The 16,012-nt window shown below is 38.2% G+C and overlaps 1 protein-coding gene across 7 annotated transcripts in view; it reads left to right on the top strand.

The window, feature by feature from the left end:
- Window positions 1-16,012, top strand: part of LOC131070469 (lipid phosphate phosphatase 2) — a 167,979-nt gene that overhangs the window by 28,319 nt on the left and 123,648 nt on the right. The gene's annotated exons all lie outside the window — the stretch shown is intronic.

The raw sequence follows: 16,012 nt of genomic DNA, 5'->3' as shown, positions 1-16,012 counted from the left end.
ATATACACATTTTTAGACCTTTTTTGGACTCGAACTTTTATTCATGGCGTGTAAAGAGATGATATTTTCCTCAGCGAAGGAAATTTGAAGTGAAAAGTAAAAGGATTTGGCCCTGAGAGCAAAAATCGCTCCTGTCCCTCACTAAAGGACCGGAGCTTGAATTCCAATTTCGCATTATCCTTGCAAGATTTAAGTGGTTTCGCGATTTGAGGAGGTCAAGGGAAGTATGTTTTGCCCGTTGAATATAACTTAAGTACGCCACAATGAAGAAAATCGGCCTAAGTAACAAGTTCGCCCCTGTCCCTCTCCAAGGGACCAAGGTGACTGGCTAGGGCACTCCTGTCCCTCTCCAAGGGACCAGAGCGATTTTCCCTCAAGACAAGATTCGGGCAAGAGAAAAACAAGTTTTACGTTTGAGGTGGGTGAAGGAAGACGCAATCGATCCATTGAAGATAATTTTCAAAGCTAGCAAAGGACGAATTGGCTTGTAATTGCAAAAGTGCTCTCGTCCCTCACTGAAGGACCGGAGCTTGAATTTCAAATTTGCATTGTTCTTGCAGGATCAAGACAATTTTATGATTTGAAGAGACCAAGGAAAACATGATTTATCCATTGAATATAATTTGGAAGGCTAACAAAGGACGGATAAGCTTGGATTTGCAAAATAGCTCCTGTCCCTCACCAAGGGACCAGGGCGAAAATGCTTTAAAGTGCACTCATTTCAAAGATCGAATAAACTGAACTCGAAATTCTAAGTAAAAATGCCATCTTGGACGTCAAAAATGAGGTCTTGGACGTAAAAAGCAAGAAGTGTGAGGTCTAGAATGAGATCGCTCTTGTCCCTCACCAAGGGACCAGAGCGATCTTGTTAATAGCCATTATTTTTCATGATTGGGCGCCAAATATCCTTCAAATTACATTAAATGCCAGATTCGATAAAACCTTGAAATATTTTTGGCATTTAATAAAAGTGCATGGTATTTAATAATTAATTTTGAGCCTTAGAAAATCGAAACTTTTATTACAAAGGCATTTAAAGTTAATTATTATTAAATTAAATTTAAAAATGGAGCGCTTGGGAATATTATTTTAATGTTTTTGCAAAGTCGGCCTCTTCTCTTATTTAATGTTGTTTATTTTTGGTTCTATTTTACCAAGTCGGCCTATGGATAATGAAATGGTGAGCGCCTATATAAGAGAGGTGTGTTGAGGGATTTTAATCCATCATTCACTCATCATTTCAAATGTGATTTGGAAGGGCAAAGAAGAAGTGCGAAATCTAGCTGGAGTGGAGCAAGTTTCTACAAAGTGTGGAAGCTAAGGAAGGCGAAATTCATCTTGAAGGCTATTGGAGAGGTGTATTTCTTGCTAGATTGGAGGATAATTTCCAGATGTTTTGAAGGTATTTGAAGGCGAATTTCCAGATCTTGAAGAAGCTAGTGGAAGATGGAGTTCTTTTCCAAGCTAAAGGGGGCGCATTTTGCTAAAGGGAGTCTTGATCTACATTTTGCCTAGCGAATTCTCCTATTTTTGCATCATTTTTTAGAATTAATTCCCAAGTGGAGGTATGGCGTAATCACCTTGGCACCATTTTTGAAGATTTAAATTTTGCTTTGAAAATCCTAAATTAGGAAATGATAACTCAAGATTTATCATGAAGTTTCCTAATTAAAATCTTGAATCTTCCTTTTAAAGTTTAATTTTTTCAAAGATATGTTACTAATTTTGAAATGTTGTGTAGGTACCAAGATGGCGACTCCCAAGCTCGAAAGATCCACAAGTCGGAAGACTCTCCTCAGGGAAAATCAAGCCAGATCAAGGACGATCAAGCAAGGACAAGGACGACCTTCTTCGATCCAGCTTAGCATTGACAAGGGCGACCTCCTCCAGCCTAGCATCGACAAGGATGGCCTTCTTTGGACTAACGTCATCAAGGGCGACCTCTTCCAATCCAGCATTCCAAGGCGAGGTACATCATCATCCTGCAAATCAAGGACACAAGAAGTCAAAGCAAAGGGTTCGTTGAAGAAGTAGATAGTTCCAGATGAATTAATTAAAGCTAGCTTCTCAACAACATCAAATTGAATATCTACCAAGCTACAAGTGTCAGACGAGGTGGCATCCTAGTCATCACTCCTCCAGTCAGTGTGGTCCACCTCAACATTTCCAAATTCAATGTACCTAACTCATGGAAGGTGGCGCAAACTCCGATGTACCTACCCCAGCTATCCATTGGTGGAATTTTCTAGAGAGGACATGTGTCCAAGCAATACAATTTTATCATTGGTCAAGCATTAAATGTTATGTAATGGTTGTAACAAACCCTAGTTAGGGTTTTCATTGTAAAATCTTGGCCATTGATCTCGAATTGATCTAAGCCATCGAATTGTATTGAGGGCACTATATAAGCCCTGGCATTTCATTTTGTAAAGGGAATTAGAAATAGTTAGAATAGTTGGAAGCAGTTAGAAGACAGATAGAGAGTAGTTAGAAGGTGATTAGAATAGCAATTAGAGTAGAGTAGAGAGAGAAGGCAAAGATTGTTGCCAAGATGTTGTTGTAAAAGACTTGTAACCTCATTGAAGAAATGGTGAAATTTATGGGTCGATTCGACAACTTGCATGGTCTCTATACTTCTCGTATTTGATTTCATGTTATTAGATGAGTGGAAGAATGTGCTTGATTGATGGTGAAATTCGTATATCCATACTACTAGCAGTTTGTTGATTGCAGACTTGCCTTGCGTAGTCAACTGGAATCGTTCAACCTAAGCTTAACTTCAATTGTCGCCTCTTCATTGATATGCATCAACCTGATGGTGTCTATGCTTGCAGTGATGATTTGAACATCATAAAGCTTTCCTTCGAAGATCGCACTAGCCTTGTGGAGATGGTCTTGCGATGTCAAAACAAGACCTAGTTAGAATTCCATCAAAGATCAATCATTGCTCTTACATTCTTAGTGTTAGGATTAGATTCTTTCCTCACCCTCCTCCTTTTTCCTTTTTTTCAAGTCAAAGCAAGTAAGAGCCTGTGTTCCAGCAATATTCAAAGCAGATCAGACGTTCAATCATCAAATGCAAGTCCCCTTGTGATTCCAGCAAATCACATCATACCACAGAGCTTATCCACACGTAGAGACCCTACATACAAGAATCTTGAAGTCATCCCGATTGATTCTTTTCGCGACATCTTCAGCATTCGGAGGCTTTACTCAAGAGAGGATAAGGTACCTTTAGGTATTTTATTCTGTGTTTGATAGTGTACAAAATACACGTCAATAGGTTGTAAAATGCCAATTTTCAAGAAATTGTATTACATAATTGACAAAATGAATTTAGAATTGTAAATAGAAAAAAGAAAGGAACTTAGCACTACAAGACGAAGTTCATTACCTAGGACACTATCATGATTTATGGATGTCTATGTGATGCGCTATTGTTCTTTTTACACATTGTCATCGTAGTCTTGCACTATCATCCAAAGGAGTTACCAAATTCAAACTCCCTACACACAAAGAAACAAGGACAATAGAAACAATAGACAAGGGGGTACTAGGATGCGTAGAATTGCTAGAAATCAACTTAATCTATTTACTAAGAAATAGAAATAACAAGGAAAAGGAAGAGAGAGAATGAAATCTCTATGTAGTTGTAGTCTTCCATATGCTTGTTGCTCAAACAAGAAGAATGGTTGGGAGTGCTTGGGAGCTTGCCAAGAATAGTTATAAACCCCTAATTTGATCTTTCAACCTCCACGGGCAGTCAAATAAAAAATAAGAAAATGTGTGTGCGCTTAGCCTAAGTGCATCTAGGACTTAGAACAACAAATGGAATTAAAACTATGTATATTAAATCCTAGGTGTACAAGGATTAATTTATTTGCGCGCATGGTATTGGATAAAGGATTTTTGTAGTTACTAAGAGATTTGTCAAAGAGGATAGAGAAATGATATTGAAAGAAAGCTTGAACCACTACTAGAACAAGAAAGAAAAATTTCTTAACAACATTTCCACCCAAGTGATGAAGAAAAGGTTGAGAACAGGAGATGCCAATGTGATGCGACAACTCTTTTCCTTGATCAAGCCTCAACAATAGTGTGTGTAGCCAAGATAAGAGAGAGAAAGAGTGTAATATCCCAGTTATTTTTTTTAGGCCAATAACAATCATCCACAATAAATAACCCGTTAAGGTTAGAAAGCATAAACTGAAAACTTGCTGAAGATTGCAACCCTTCCACTTTCTGATCACCAAGTGCCCAATGTGGGAAGGTGAGAGCATACGGTGAATAGGGGATCGTCAGATCTCAAACTGCTGAAAGATGAAATGAAATACAATATTGGGCGGCAAGCCAGCCCCTTTCGCTTATCCAGCGGGAATGCAAGAAACTTGGCGGTGAACCAGCTAAGAGAAACACACAAGGCACAAATCACTCGACCGCAATATTTCAGCGGGAGGACTGAAATTACAAAACAAACTCAACTCAACCGCTTATGCAGCGGGAGGACCATTACAACCAGACATCACTCGACCACTTATGCAGTGGGAGGACTAAATTACAATTTACTTGAAAATAGGCGGCAAGCCAACCTCTTCCACTTTTCAGCAGGGTGGGATTTACAAGGCAGAATTGGTTAGTAGTACTACTACTTAACCTTACAATAATCAAGATAATGTGAGAAGAGAGTAATGCTGAACATCCAATTAAGAACATGAAATTTCTGCTAACATCAAAAATCTGCAGGCTAGAATTGCAAAACCAGTAGCATGTGGATTCACTAAAACACTCATAACTCTCTCATTACTCACCCAATTCACCCAAAATCTGTTCTAAACAATTTCTATACCCGCCACAATGAGAACAAACCCAAGGAAAGCCATTGAAACACCCATATTTATTTTGCACGCTTCCTAATGCATTAACTAAGCCCCACGCCTAACTTGGGAAGTTCGATTTTCAATAAAAAAATCCACACTCGAAATAAGATGCTAAAAACTTACAATATGCATCGCTAGTGGTAGGAAGGAAGGATGAGCCGGTACCCAGAATGATGGAATCGCCTGGCCAAGAGGTGCGAGCAAAATACACTTTCAGCAGTCCCGCGACCAGCAACCAGAAAACACTCCAATCTCAATCAAAACACTCCACAATCTGCAACTCACTCACCAACAACACTGGGAATACATGAACACAGCTAGATACTATCTTGCAAGTACGAAACTGAGACTTAGCTAGGAAGCCACACTTCGAAGCTCAGATTTTTCAATCGCCAATTCGGCAGCATAACGATGCAAATTCATTTGATATCCAAATGGGAGGCCAAGCACCTGTATTTATAGTTTTTTTCCTCTGAAATTCAAATGTAAATGCTCCCAAATTCACCTCACCAATTTGCATTTCATTTCACTCTCACATGGCATCCAAATGACATTTCATTTCATTTCCCAAGGTGGGCGCCCAAGTTGCATTTTAACCAATAATTCAACAAGTTCGAACTTGCCTAAGTCTTCAATAATAACTTAATGCATTCTTCAAATTTCAATGCCTAACTTAGGAAAATATAACATTTATATTAGATAAATATACATCTTTTCCTAAGCTGCCCAATATATCATTAATCAGTAATAAAATAAATAAATATTAAACCTTAGGATAAGGAAATAATATTTAATTAAATCACTTATGACTCCAATACTGATTATCAACAAAATCCAGGATGAAGCTGAGCAATGAAGACCACTTAACTGCTACAGGATCAGGACCCTGTCCAAACTGCTAAAAATAGAATTGCTCAATACCGCCACTTACTAAAAATAGTAAGTCAAGAAATACTCCTTCGAAAAACATGATCTTCGCACCCGGAGAAAGAGCTTGGAAAGCTCAGTAAGACAACATCATCCAAACAGCCAAACCCTAACTTACTAAAAATAGTAAGTTCTCACTTCACCAAAGAATCAAATGCATGTTATACCACCCTGGAGCTCATGAAAAACCCAGAAGGAAACCATAGACAGAACTGAAGAATTCCCTCCTGGTAAACCCTAAAAAGCTCGTGTAGAACTCCACAAAAGTTGGAAACCCTAATTCTCCTTTCCAAATAGCCTATGGGTCTCTGGAATAGGCCAATGGACCACTGAATTAATCACTGTGGAGAAGGGGACATTACAATCTGCCCTTCCCAAAATTGCTTGTCCTCAAGCAATGCCATCACAACTCCCAATTTTTTTAAACTGATCCGCACGAAAGCAAGTACGATCCCAGGGTCCCATGCTCGTCTCAAGAAGAACCCACCATGCCAATATTGCGCCAATCTGATCACATCAATGAAAGGATCACGCCCAAACTGCACTAACCTCCGTGGTAACTCCAAAATGTTACCATCCATGATACTCAAACTGAAAAACCTTGAAGGATTGAAATCAATATCATGCAGCATCTCATGCCCATAAAGCTCTGAGTAATCAATATCAATAATGCCACTGTCTATCACAAGCCTGGGCAATAGGAAATAAAGTCTACACGACTCACAATCAAACTCCACAACATATCTCCCCAAGGTGTCAAGCGGAGCCATGACTGTAAATGTGGCTTCTCCAAATCTCCTTGCAAAGATGAAAACAATCCTTTGCAAGAGCTCAACAACCTCATCCCCATAGCTCCACATGAATCTACTAGGCCTCAATTGAATTATTCTGATACAACCATGGAGACTTCTGAAATCTCTTATAGTTCCTACTTCAAATACCTTAGAATGATGAACCATAGAGAGCAAAGGTTCGCTGTCCCAGTCATAAGTAGAAGAGAGGGCATAAGAATGACCACTAGTTAGAGCTTGAACACTTCCCATATACAGATACTGATAGCCCCAACTCACCATACCTCTCATCTGAGACCATAAACCCGTTTTGCCAAGAGACTCTGAAGTCTGGAAAAGAGTACACCAACAATCCCCCAAGTCTGAAACGAATGACTTGAGATCTGATTTTAAGGAAATCAGCATCCAAGAAGATGAACAATTGCTGCAACATAGGAAATCGTCATCCAAAACAACACATTTGCTCACGTCCAAGGCTGGAAATATCTTCTCTAGTGTCTCCAACTCCGCATGGAACCATCCTTTGCTCAGAATATCTTCCCAATCCACTAGGTGATGAGCAAAAGGAACCATCAAATGGCTGGTAAAGAAGGGAACAACACCATCAAGTCTGAAAATTTGTTCCTTATCCCTTCAAAATCCTTCTTTTCACATGTAATAAGCTCCATCAGACCATGTTGATAATCTCGAGCTTGGACACCCAACCGACAGTGATCTTCAACATACTGAAAAGAAAACTCCAAACATCCCCAAGTGCTAGTAAGAACCAAGAGCATACTTAAGAAATTGATGTCTCCTCTAGCAACCCCTTGAAGCCTAACCATGAAAGCTTCAACAACATTGGAGTATGGAACAAGTGTTGCCCTCAAATCCAACTCCCAAAATGGACTAGTATGAGCCTTATTGTTATTCAACCCAAGAAATGGGTTATTAAGCATGCAATCACCACGTTCCGGTCCTTTCTCCCCTACTTTGTGAGTAACAAATCTGAAATCTTCACTCCTTGCTGCTGCAATGAAACCTTGGACGACTTCTAAATTGTGTTTAGACAACATCTTGATGCCAAAGATGTTGAAATCATCCAGCACAAAGAGAGGGTTTTCAAGAACTTGGAAGCCATCCCTTTCTTCTTGCTCACTTCCATCTTGTTGATCCAAATCTGCACATGCAACCTTTGTTTTTCTTGTGAAGTTCTCAAGATCAAACTCTTCTTGAAGACTATCAAGCTCACCAATAACTTGCTTGATTTCTTCAGATCTTTGTGCATTCTCTTGCTCCCTGAAAAGTTTGAAATCAGCAAACTGGTCTTCTAACTCCATTAGAACCAATTGAGTATTTCCTAACATGTCCTTTGTTGACTCAAGCTCAAGAGTAAGCTCTTCAACTTTCCTCTCTTCCCTTTGGAATGCACTAGTGGTCTTCCTTGCAAGTTCAAAGGCATAATCTCGATCTTTAATCAAGTGTATGTAATTTGATTTCAATATTTCCAAAGAGTCTTTGATAAGTTGCAGATTAGGGAGAGTAACTTCATCCTTAACCCCTTTTTGTCTCTCATCCATTTGAGCCTTCCAATAGAGTTCTTCAATCAAACTATGTGTGTGATCAAATTGGGATAGAGCTTGCATTTCTTTTTTAACAGACACCTTGAATTGACCATCCCACTCATAAGAATGCAGAGATGGTGTACTGCTGATAGGCAATAAGAAAAAATCAGAACTTTGTTTCTTGCAAACGCGGCCCCCATAGCTGCTCCAAGACTCTCGTCTAACTCCACCAACTAGCTGTAATTGCTCAATATCATGAAGAGGATCAGATTCTACTAAATCTTCAACTTTATGCTTACTACCAACTTCATGAATAGGTGAATCAGATTTGCATTTTAGAACCTCTTTAAACTTTCCATCATCAAAAACCATATGGTCCTCTAACTCTACAACAAAATCTGCTTTTTGAGTTTCATCAGGATCAAAGGGAAATTCATACCACACAGGTTCCTTGTCATCGCTAGGTGCCATCATATCCGGATCCCAAGTGCTAAAGGGCTGAATACTTTGTTTAGTTAAAAAGTGCTCACCATAGCTCCAAGTATCATCCAACTTAGATCTTGAATCTTTTCTTAATTTCCACACATTGCTATTCTCACCAAGAGCAATGCTAGAAACAAGTGATGTTTCATCTTCCCACTCAAACAGTGGATTGTCATATGTTTTCACTTTACCCATCTCAAACAATGGGTTATCAACGATCTGAAAAGTATTTCCTTTCTCCAACTTAGACCAACAATCTTGCTGTCCTAAATCTGAAAATTCCAATTTAGGACATTGCTCAAAGACTTTCAGAATTTTGTCAAGCTCATTCTTCAAACTACGAGTCTCAACCCCATTATTTTGAAATGCAATTTCTGATTGGTCCTCTAAATCTGCCCCTTGAATGTCATCATTTTGGTATATTTTAAACTCACAAATTAGGACAGCCTCTTGGTCATTAGGAACTTCATCATTAGCTGCAATATTTTCAGCTTCATAACATGAATCTCCATCCAACAATCTGTTAATCTTTCCCTCTTGTTTAACATCTTCAATTTTCATCTGCTCTTCCTCTAGAAGCACATGAGTGCATTCAACACTGTCACTAGTTCCATAAGAGACATTAAGAGATTCATCATGCACAACCTCAAATATTGTTTTTTCTTCTTCTTGAATGTCAACCTCATCAATGGTAGGTGCATGCATCACCACAGAGTTCTCATGAAGCACTGCCTCAAAGTTAGGTGTCAACACACCAACTCCATCATTTGTCTTTGTATTAAAGATATTGTTTTCAGACTCTTCCTTATGTTTGGATTGTGCAAGAACCTTTACGAACCCCATTTTAATATCTGGATCCTTCATCAAATTAATCAATCCTTGCATTAACTCACAAATAGACTTATCTATAGTAGACATTCTTCCAAACTCTGATATGCAACCAAACAACCACGACCCAACAGGATGGCAGGGACAACTTGTGCTCTGATCAATTTGAACACACAGGCTAGCAGGAAAACCAGCTCTGATACCACTGTAATATCCCAGTTATTTTTTTTGTTTGTTTTTAGGCCAATAACAATCATCCACAACAAATAACCCGTTAAGGTTAGAAAGCATAAACTGAAAACTTGTTGAAGATTGCAACCCTTCCACTTTCTGATCACCAAGTGCCCAATGTGGGAAGGTGAGAGCATACGGTGAATAGGGGATCGTCAGATCTCAAACTGCTGAAAGATGAAATGAAATACAATACTGGGTGGCAAGCCAGCCCCTTTCGCTTATCCAGCGGGAATGCAAGAAACTTGGCGGTGAACTAGCTAAGAGAAACACACAAGGCACAAATCACTCGACCGCAATATTTCAACAGGAGGACTGGAATTACAAAACAAACTCAACTCAACCGCTTATGCAGCGGGAGGACCATTACAACTAGACATCACTCGACCACTTATGCAGTGGGAGGACTAAGTTACAATTTACTTGAAAATAGGCGGCAAGCCAGCCTCTTCCACTTTTCAGCGGGGTGGGATTTACAAGGCAGAATTGGTTAGTAGTACTACTACTTAACCTTACAATAATCAAGATAATGTGAGAAGAGAGTAATGCTGAACATCCAATTAAGAACATGAAATTTTTGCTAACATCAAAAATCTACAGGCTGGAATTGCAAAACCAGTAGCGTGTGGATTCACTAAAACACTCATAACTCTCTCATTACTCACCCAATTCACCCAAAATCTGTTCTAAACAATTTCTATACCCGCCACAATGAGAACAAACCCAAGGAAAGCCATCGAAACACCCATATTTATTTTGCACGCTTTCCAATGCATTAACTAAGCCCCACGCCTAACTTGGGAAGTTCGATTTTCAATATAAAAATCCACACTCGAAATAAGATGCTAAAAACTTACAATATGCATCGCCAGTGGTAGGAAGGAAGGATGAGCCGGTACCCAGAATGATGGAATCGCCTGGCCAAGAGGTGCGAGCAAAATACACTTTCAGCAGTCTCGCGACCAGCAACCAGAAAACACTCCAATCTCAATCAAAACACTCCACAATCTGCAACTCACTCACCAACAACACTGGGAATACATGAACACAGCTAGGTACTATCTTGCAAGTACGAAATTGAGACTTAGCTAGGAAGCCACACTTCGAAGCTTAGATTTTTCAATCGCCAATTCGGCAGCATAATGATGCAAATTCATTTGATATCCAAATGGGAGGCCAAGCACCTGATTTATAGTTTTTTTCCTCTAAAATTCAAATGTAAATGCTCCCAAATTCACCTCACCAATTTGCATTTCATTTCACTCTCACATGGCATCCAAATGACATTTCATTTCATTTCCCAAGGTGGGCGCCCAAGTTGCATTTTAACCAATAATTCAACAAGTTCGAACTTGCCTAAGTCTTCAGTAATAACTTAATGCATTCTTCAAATTTCAGTGCCTAACTTAGGAAAATATAACATTTATATTAGATAAATATATGTCTTTTCCTAAGCTGCCCAATATATCATTAATCAGTAATAAAATAAATAAATATTAAACCTTAGGATAAGGAAATAATATTTAATTAAATCACTTACGACTCCAATACTGATTATCAACAAAATCCAGGATGAAGCTGAGCAATGAAGACCACTTAACTGCTATAGGATCGGGACCCTGTCCAAACTGCTAAAAATAGAATTGCTCAATACTACCACTTACTAAAAATAGTAAGTCAAGAAATACTCCTTCGAAAAACATGATCTTCGCACCCGGAGAAAGAGCTTGGAAAGCTCAGTAAGACAACATCATCCAAACAGCCAAACCCTAACTTACTAAAAATAGTAAGTTCTCACTTCACCAAAGAATCAAATGCATGTTATACCACCCTGGAGCTCATGAAAAACCCAGAAGGAAACCATAGATAGAACTGAAGAATTCCCTCCTGGTAAACCCTAAAAAGCTCGTGTAGAACTCCACAAAAGTTGGAAACCCTAATTCTCCTTTCCAAATAGCCTATGGGTCTCTGGAATAGGCCAATGGACCACTGAATTAATCACTGCGGAGAAGGGGACATTACAAAGAGAGCAAGAGATAGATTTCTTGTTGTTGTTGGAAAGAGAGTTCTTCTAAATGGAAGGGTTTTCAAAAGGGTTTCTTGGAAGTTGGAGGGTTAGATTTAGATGCACGAGGCATTTTTCAAGCAACTAGGTGTTAGAGTAGGTGACAATAGGTAAATGGGTGGGAAGCAATGTTTAAATTTTTGGAAACATGCAGGACAGTAGTGCATTGTGTAGATGTCCACATTTCACATTTGTGTTATGGAGAAATTACTCAAAATTCGACATGTGATCGTAGGTTAGCATGAATAATTGGAATGCAAATTTTGTTGGCAATTTGGTGAAGGAAAGGACCATGGTTGAGACTAAAATGATCCCTAAAACATTGTAGGGGAATGGACACCAAAGCAATCCCAAAACATATGTGAAATTGCAATGTTATGCTATTTTTGATGTTCTGGTTAGATGCATTTTCTTCTCATTTAATTTCAAAATGTACCTTAGTATTTCCTTGTTCTTTTAGTTCTAAACTAGAAAAAACACTTGCTTCCCTGAAAGGTACATTTCAAGAAAATAATGTTTTTTTTTGTCAATGAATTCCAAAGTTTCTGACCTTTTACATTTTCACCACAACCAATGAAAATGGATTTTTTAGCTATGACTATTTTTCTTTAGGCATATGATCAAAGACCTCAGTTAAAAACTTTAAGATGTGCATGAGAAGGTTTTTTACTTGTCCAAACTTCTTTTGGAGGCTCATTAACAAGAACAAAAATGGGAAACTTGTTTATTAGATGAAACATAATACTAATAGTTTTAGCACAAAATTTTTATTCTAAGTTAGTACCAGTAAGCAATGTGTCTAGCTCTTTCCATTAGTGTCTTGTTCGTCTATCAAAACCCCATTTTTGTTGCAGTGTATAAAAGTTTTTTTTATTTAACAATGTTATTCCTTTAACAAAATTCTTCAAATTTCTTAGAGCAAAATTCTCTTTTGTTACTAGTTCTCAAAACTTTTATCTTTATATCCTTTAACTTAATAAGTACCTTAAGTTTCTTTAACTTGATAAAAACTTAAGATTCACCCTTTAGGAAGTATATCTAAGTTTTTCTATAGAAATCATTTATGAAGGAACATGATAAACAAACTTTTCAATAGATGGTACATCAATTAGACCAAAAACATCATTGTGTATCAACTCTTAAATCTCATTTTCTCTAGTGCCACCATAAAATTTTACAAGGGCCATATATTTTTTCTTCAAATTTTACTTCCCCACCTGGCTACTCTAGAATGGACATTTCTCCTTATTTTCTTTGTAGGGTATTGACATAATTTATTTTAAAGTTTTAGATTTCAATAGTACTTGTCATACAACAATCAAACCAAAAAGTATAGAATAATGCTTCCATGTTTGCTTTCAAGTTGTTTGGTCTATAGTGTGCTATTTTGTGTACTTTTTCTCGAATTAATTGCATTTATTATCTAACATGATCCTTCTCCTGGATCCATCTTTTGGGATGTTTTCCATTTTTTTGACTATGTATGGAAAGATTACATTTGTTCTAGTATGAAACTTTTAGGCGTATTTAGAGATTTTCTTGACGTTCCTTAATGTGAGACAAAACTGTTTGGTGATCCAATTGAGTTGTCTTCGTTGTCTAGTTAGAACTAGCAACCGATATCTAACTCATTAACTAATTAATATGTTTTCATAAGAATTTGATCCATGTTGGATACAGAGGTTTATCTTGGAGAAGGAAGTTTGTTAAATAATAATCTTAGCCCATTGCTACAATAGTCAAGTTAGTCCAAGTTTCAACTCTAAGGAGCAATGCTTTTTTAAGATTATTTAGTCAGGGTTGTGTTGTGACCATTTCACACATCGCCCCATTGCAAATGGGGACCCTTGCTTTTTTGCTTTCTGGGGTTTGTTTTTTGGGTCTTTTAGGGTTTTGTCTATTAGCCTTTAGCTTTCGAGTGTCGCCAAGGGGATCACCTGGATAGCAGGTTCTGCTTGAGTTAGGTCAAGTTGGTAAATGATGAAGTTTGAAAGTCCTGATCCTGAAATTTGGCTAAGTCTGAAAGTCCTGATCCTGAAATTTGATGAAGTCTGAAAGTCCTGATCCTGAAATTTGGCTAAGTCTGGAATGTCCTGAAATTTGGCTAAGTCTAGAATGTCCTGATCCTGAAATTTTACTAAGTCTAGAAAACTGAAAATCCTCCAAAAACTAGATTTTGCAATATAGCTCCTAGAGGTCTGAAACCACTCTCAAACATCCTGAAAGTATATATGGAATATAACTTAAAGTATAAGTCTTATACTTAAATGTTATATTCCATAAAATTATCTTGACGGAGAGTTCAAAAAGTCAAATTTCGCTCTTGACCCTTCCTGAAGGTCCAAAGCGAATTTCGCTCCTGACTCTCTCAGGAGGTCCAAAGCGAATCTCGCTCCTGACCCTTCTAGAGGGTCCAAGGCGAAAATCAATCTAGGACTCATTTCTTGCCTTATTTGACCAAATTTTGATTTGCAAAGCATTTTGTTTGGACTTTGGAATTGATTGAAAACCTTGAAGAAACTGATGAATTTTGGCCAAGATTAGGAATTTCGCTCTTGACCCTTGCTGAGGGTCCAGAGCGAAATTCATTATAAACTCCATTTGCCACCTTGTTTGAGCTTGAAATCTTGTTCCTGGCCTTGAAAAAGATCTTACCTTGCCCTGTGAAGTGGTTTGAAACTTGAAGATTGAGCAGTTTAGCCTAGATTGTGAATTTCGCTCCTGACCCTTGCTGAGGGTCTAGAGCGAAAATTTTATTTGAGCCTATTTGTCACTAATTTTGGCTAAATTTTTATGTGCAGGGTCTCCTGGAAGGAAGGTTGAACATCATTCAAAGGTTTGGACGCTTGAAAATTGATGAATTTTGGGCAATAAAAGCAAATTCGCTCCTGACCCTTGCTGAGGGCCCAGGGCGAAATTTTGAATTTCTCTCATCTTGCAATGAAAAAAGTCAAGTTTTGGACATAGATGAAACAAGGACATCTCCCTTTACCCACCTGAGAAAGTTTCAATTTGAAAAAGTGAAGGATTTTGTTGAAAATGCAAAATTCGCTCCTGACCCTTGTTGATGGTCCAGGGCGAAAATCTTGTGAGAGATGTTTTTTTCTTAGTCTTGGTTGAATTGGAATGTCAAAGAGGTTTCAAGGTAAAAAAATGAAACATTTTGGTCTAAATGGCAAAATTCGCTCCTGACCCTCTCTGAGGGCCCATGGCAAAATTCTCAAAAACACCTTTTTTTGCAAAGTCAAAATGTTGTTCTATGATTGGAATGGATGAGAAAAGGCATGTTTTACCCTTTGAAGATAATATGGATGGCGAACAAGAAGCAAACAAGCTAGATAAGCAAAAATCGCTCCTGACCCTTGTTGAGGGTCCAAGGCGAAAAACCTAAAATTGGATTTTTTTCCTCCAGAGGTGAGCAAGGCTAAGCCTAGGCATGAGTGTGAAATGACATTTGAATTGCCTTGAAGTTGGGTTGGATGGTTAAAAATGCGAATTTTGATGCCCAAAGGCGAATTCACTCCTGACCCTTGCTGAGGGTCCAGGGCGAAATATTCAAATCCTCCTATTTTCCTTGCATTTCATGATTGGATTTTGGTTTTTATGACTTGGATGGGAGAAAGACATGTGTGTTATGCCTTAGAAATAATTTGGAGCTAAAAGAATGAAAGAATTTGCTCAAAAAACTCAAATTCGCTCTTGACCCTTGCTGAGGGCCCAGGGCGAAAATTTGATAAACACCTATTTTGCCTTGCAGGAACGAACCAAGCTTGGATGGGGTGAAAGAAGAAGGCCTTTGCCTAGCCTTGAAGGGTGGATTCAAAAAAATGATGATGGATTGAGTCTAGATTTGCAAAATCGCTCCTGACCCTTGCTGAGGGTCCAGGGCGAAAAAATCCTAAATGCACTTTTCTTCCAAAATTCAAGTAAAATCAAGCCCAAACTCCAGTAAAAGATGCCATTTGGAGTGCCTTGGTGATATTTTGGATTTGCAAAAATTGGATATTCAAGGTCTAATTTGGAAAATCGCTCCTGACCCTTGCTGAGGGTCCAGGGCGAAGTTATTGTCAATCTTCATTGTGGCCTTAGTCAAGCGTTGATATCCCTCAAAATCACCAAATTTGCTAAATTCCAAACATTTGGGAGGATTAAAATAAATTCGCACTAATTTTTTAATAAATTAATTTTTAGGCCTTGAAATAATTAAAAAATCCACCTTGGAGGCACTAAAATTAATTTTTAAAATTTAAAAAAATACAAATTGAG

Source organism: Cryptomeria japonica, chromosome 3 (genome assembly GCF_030272615.1).
Source record: "Cryptomeria japonica chromosome 3, Sugi_1.0, whole genome shotgun sequence".
In the NCBI taxonomy this organism is placed as follows: Eukaryota; Viridiplantae; Streptophyta; class Pinopsida; order Cupressales; family Cupressaceae; genus Cryptomeria; species Cryptomeria japonica.
The sequence above is the reverse complement of the archived record's forward strand: the minus strand, read 5'-3'. Positions and strand labels throughout refer to the sequence as shown.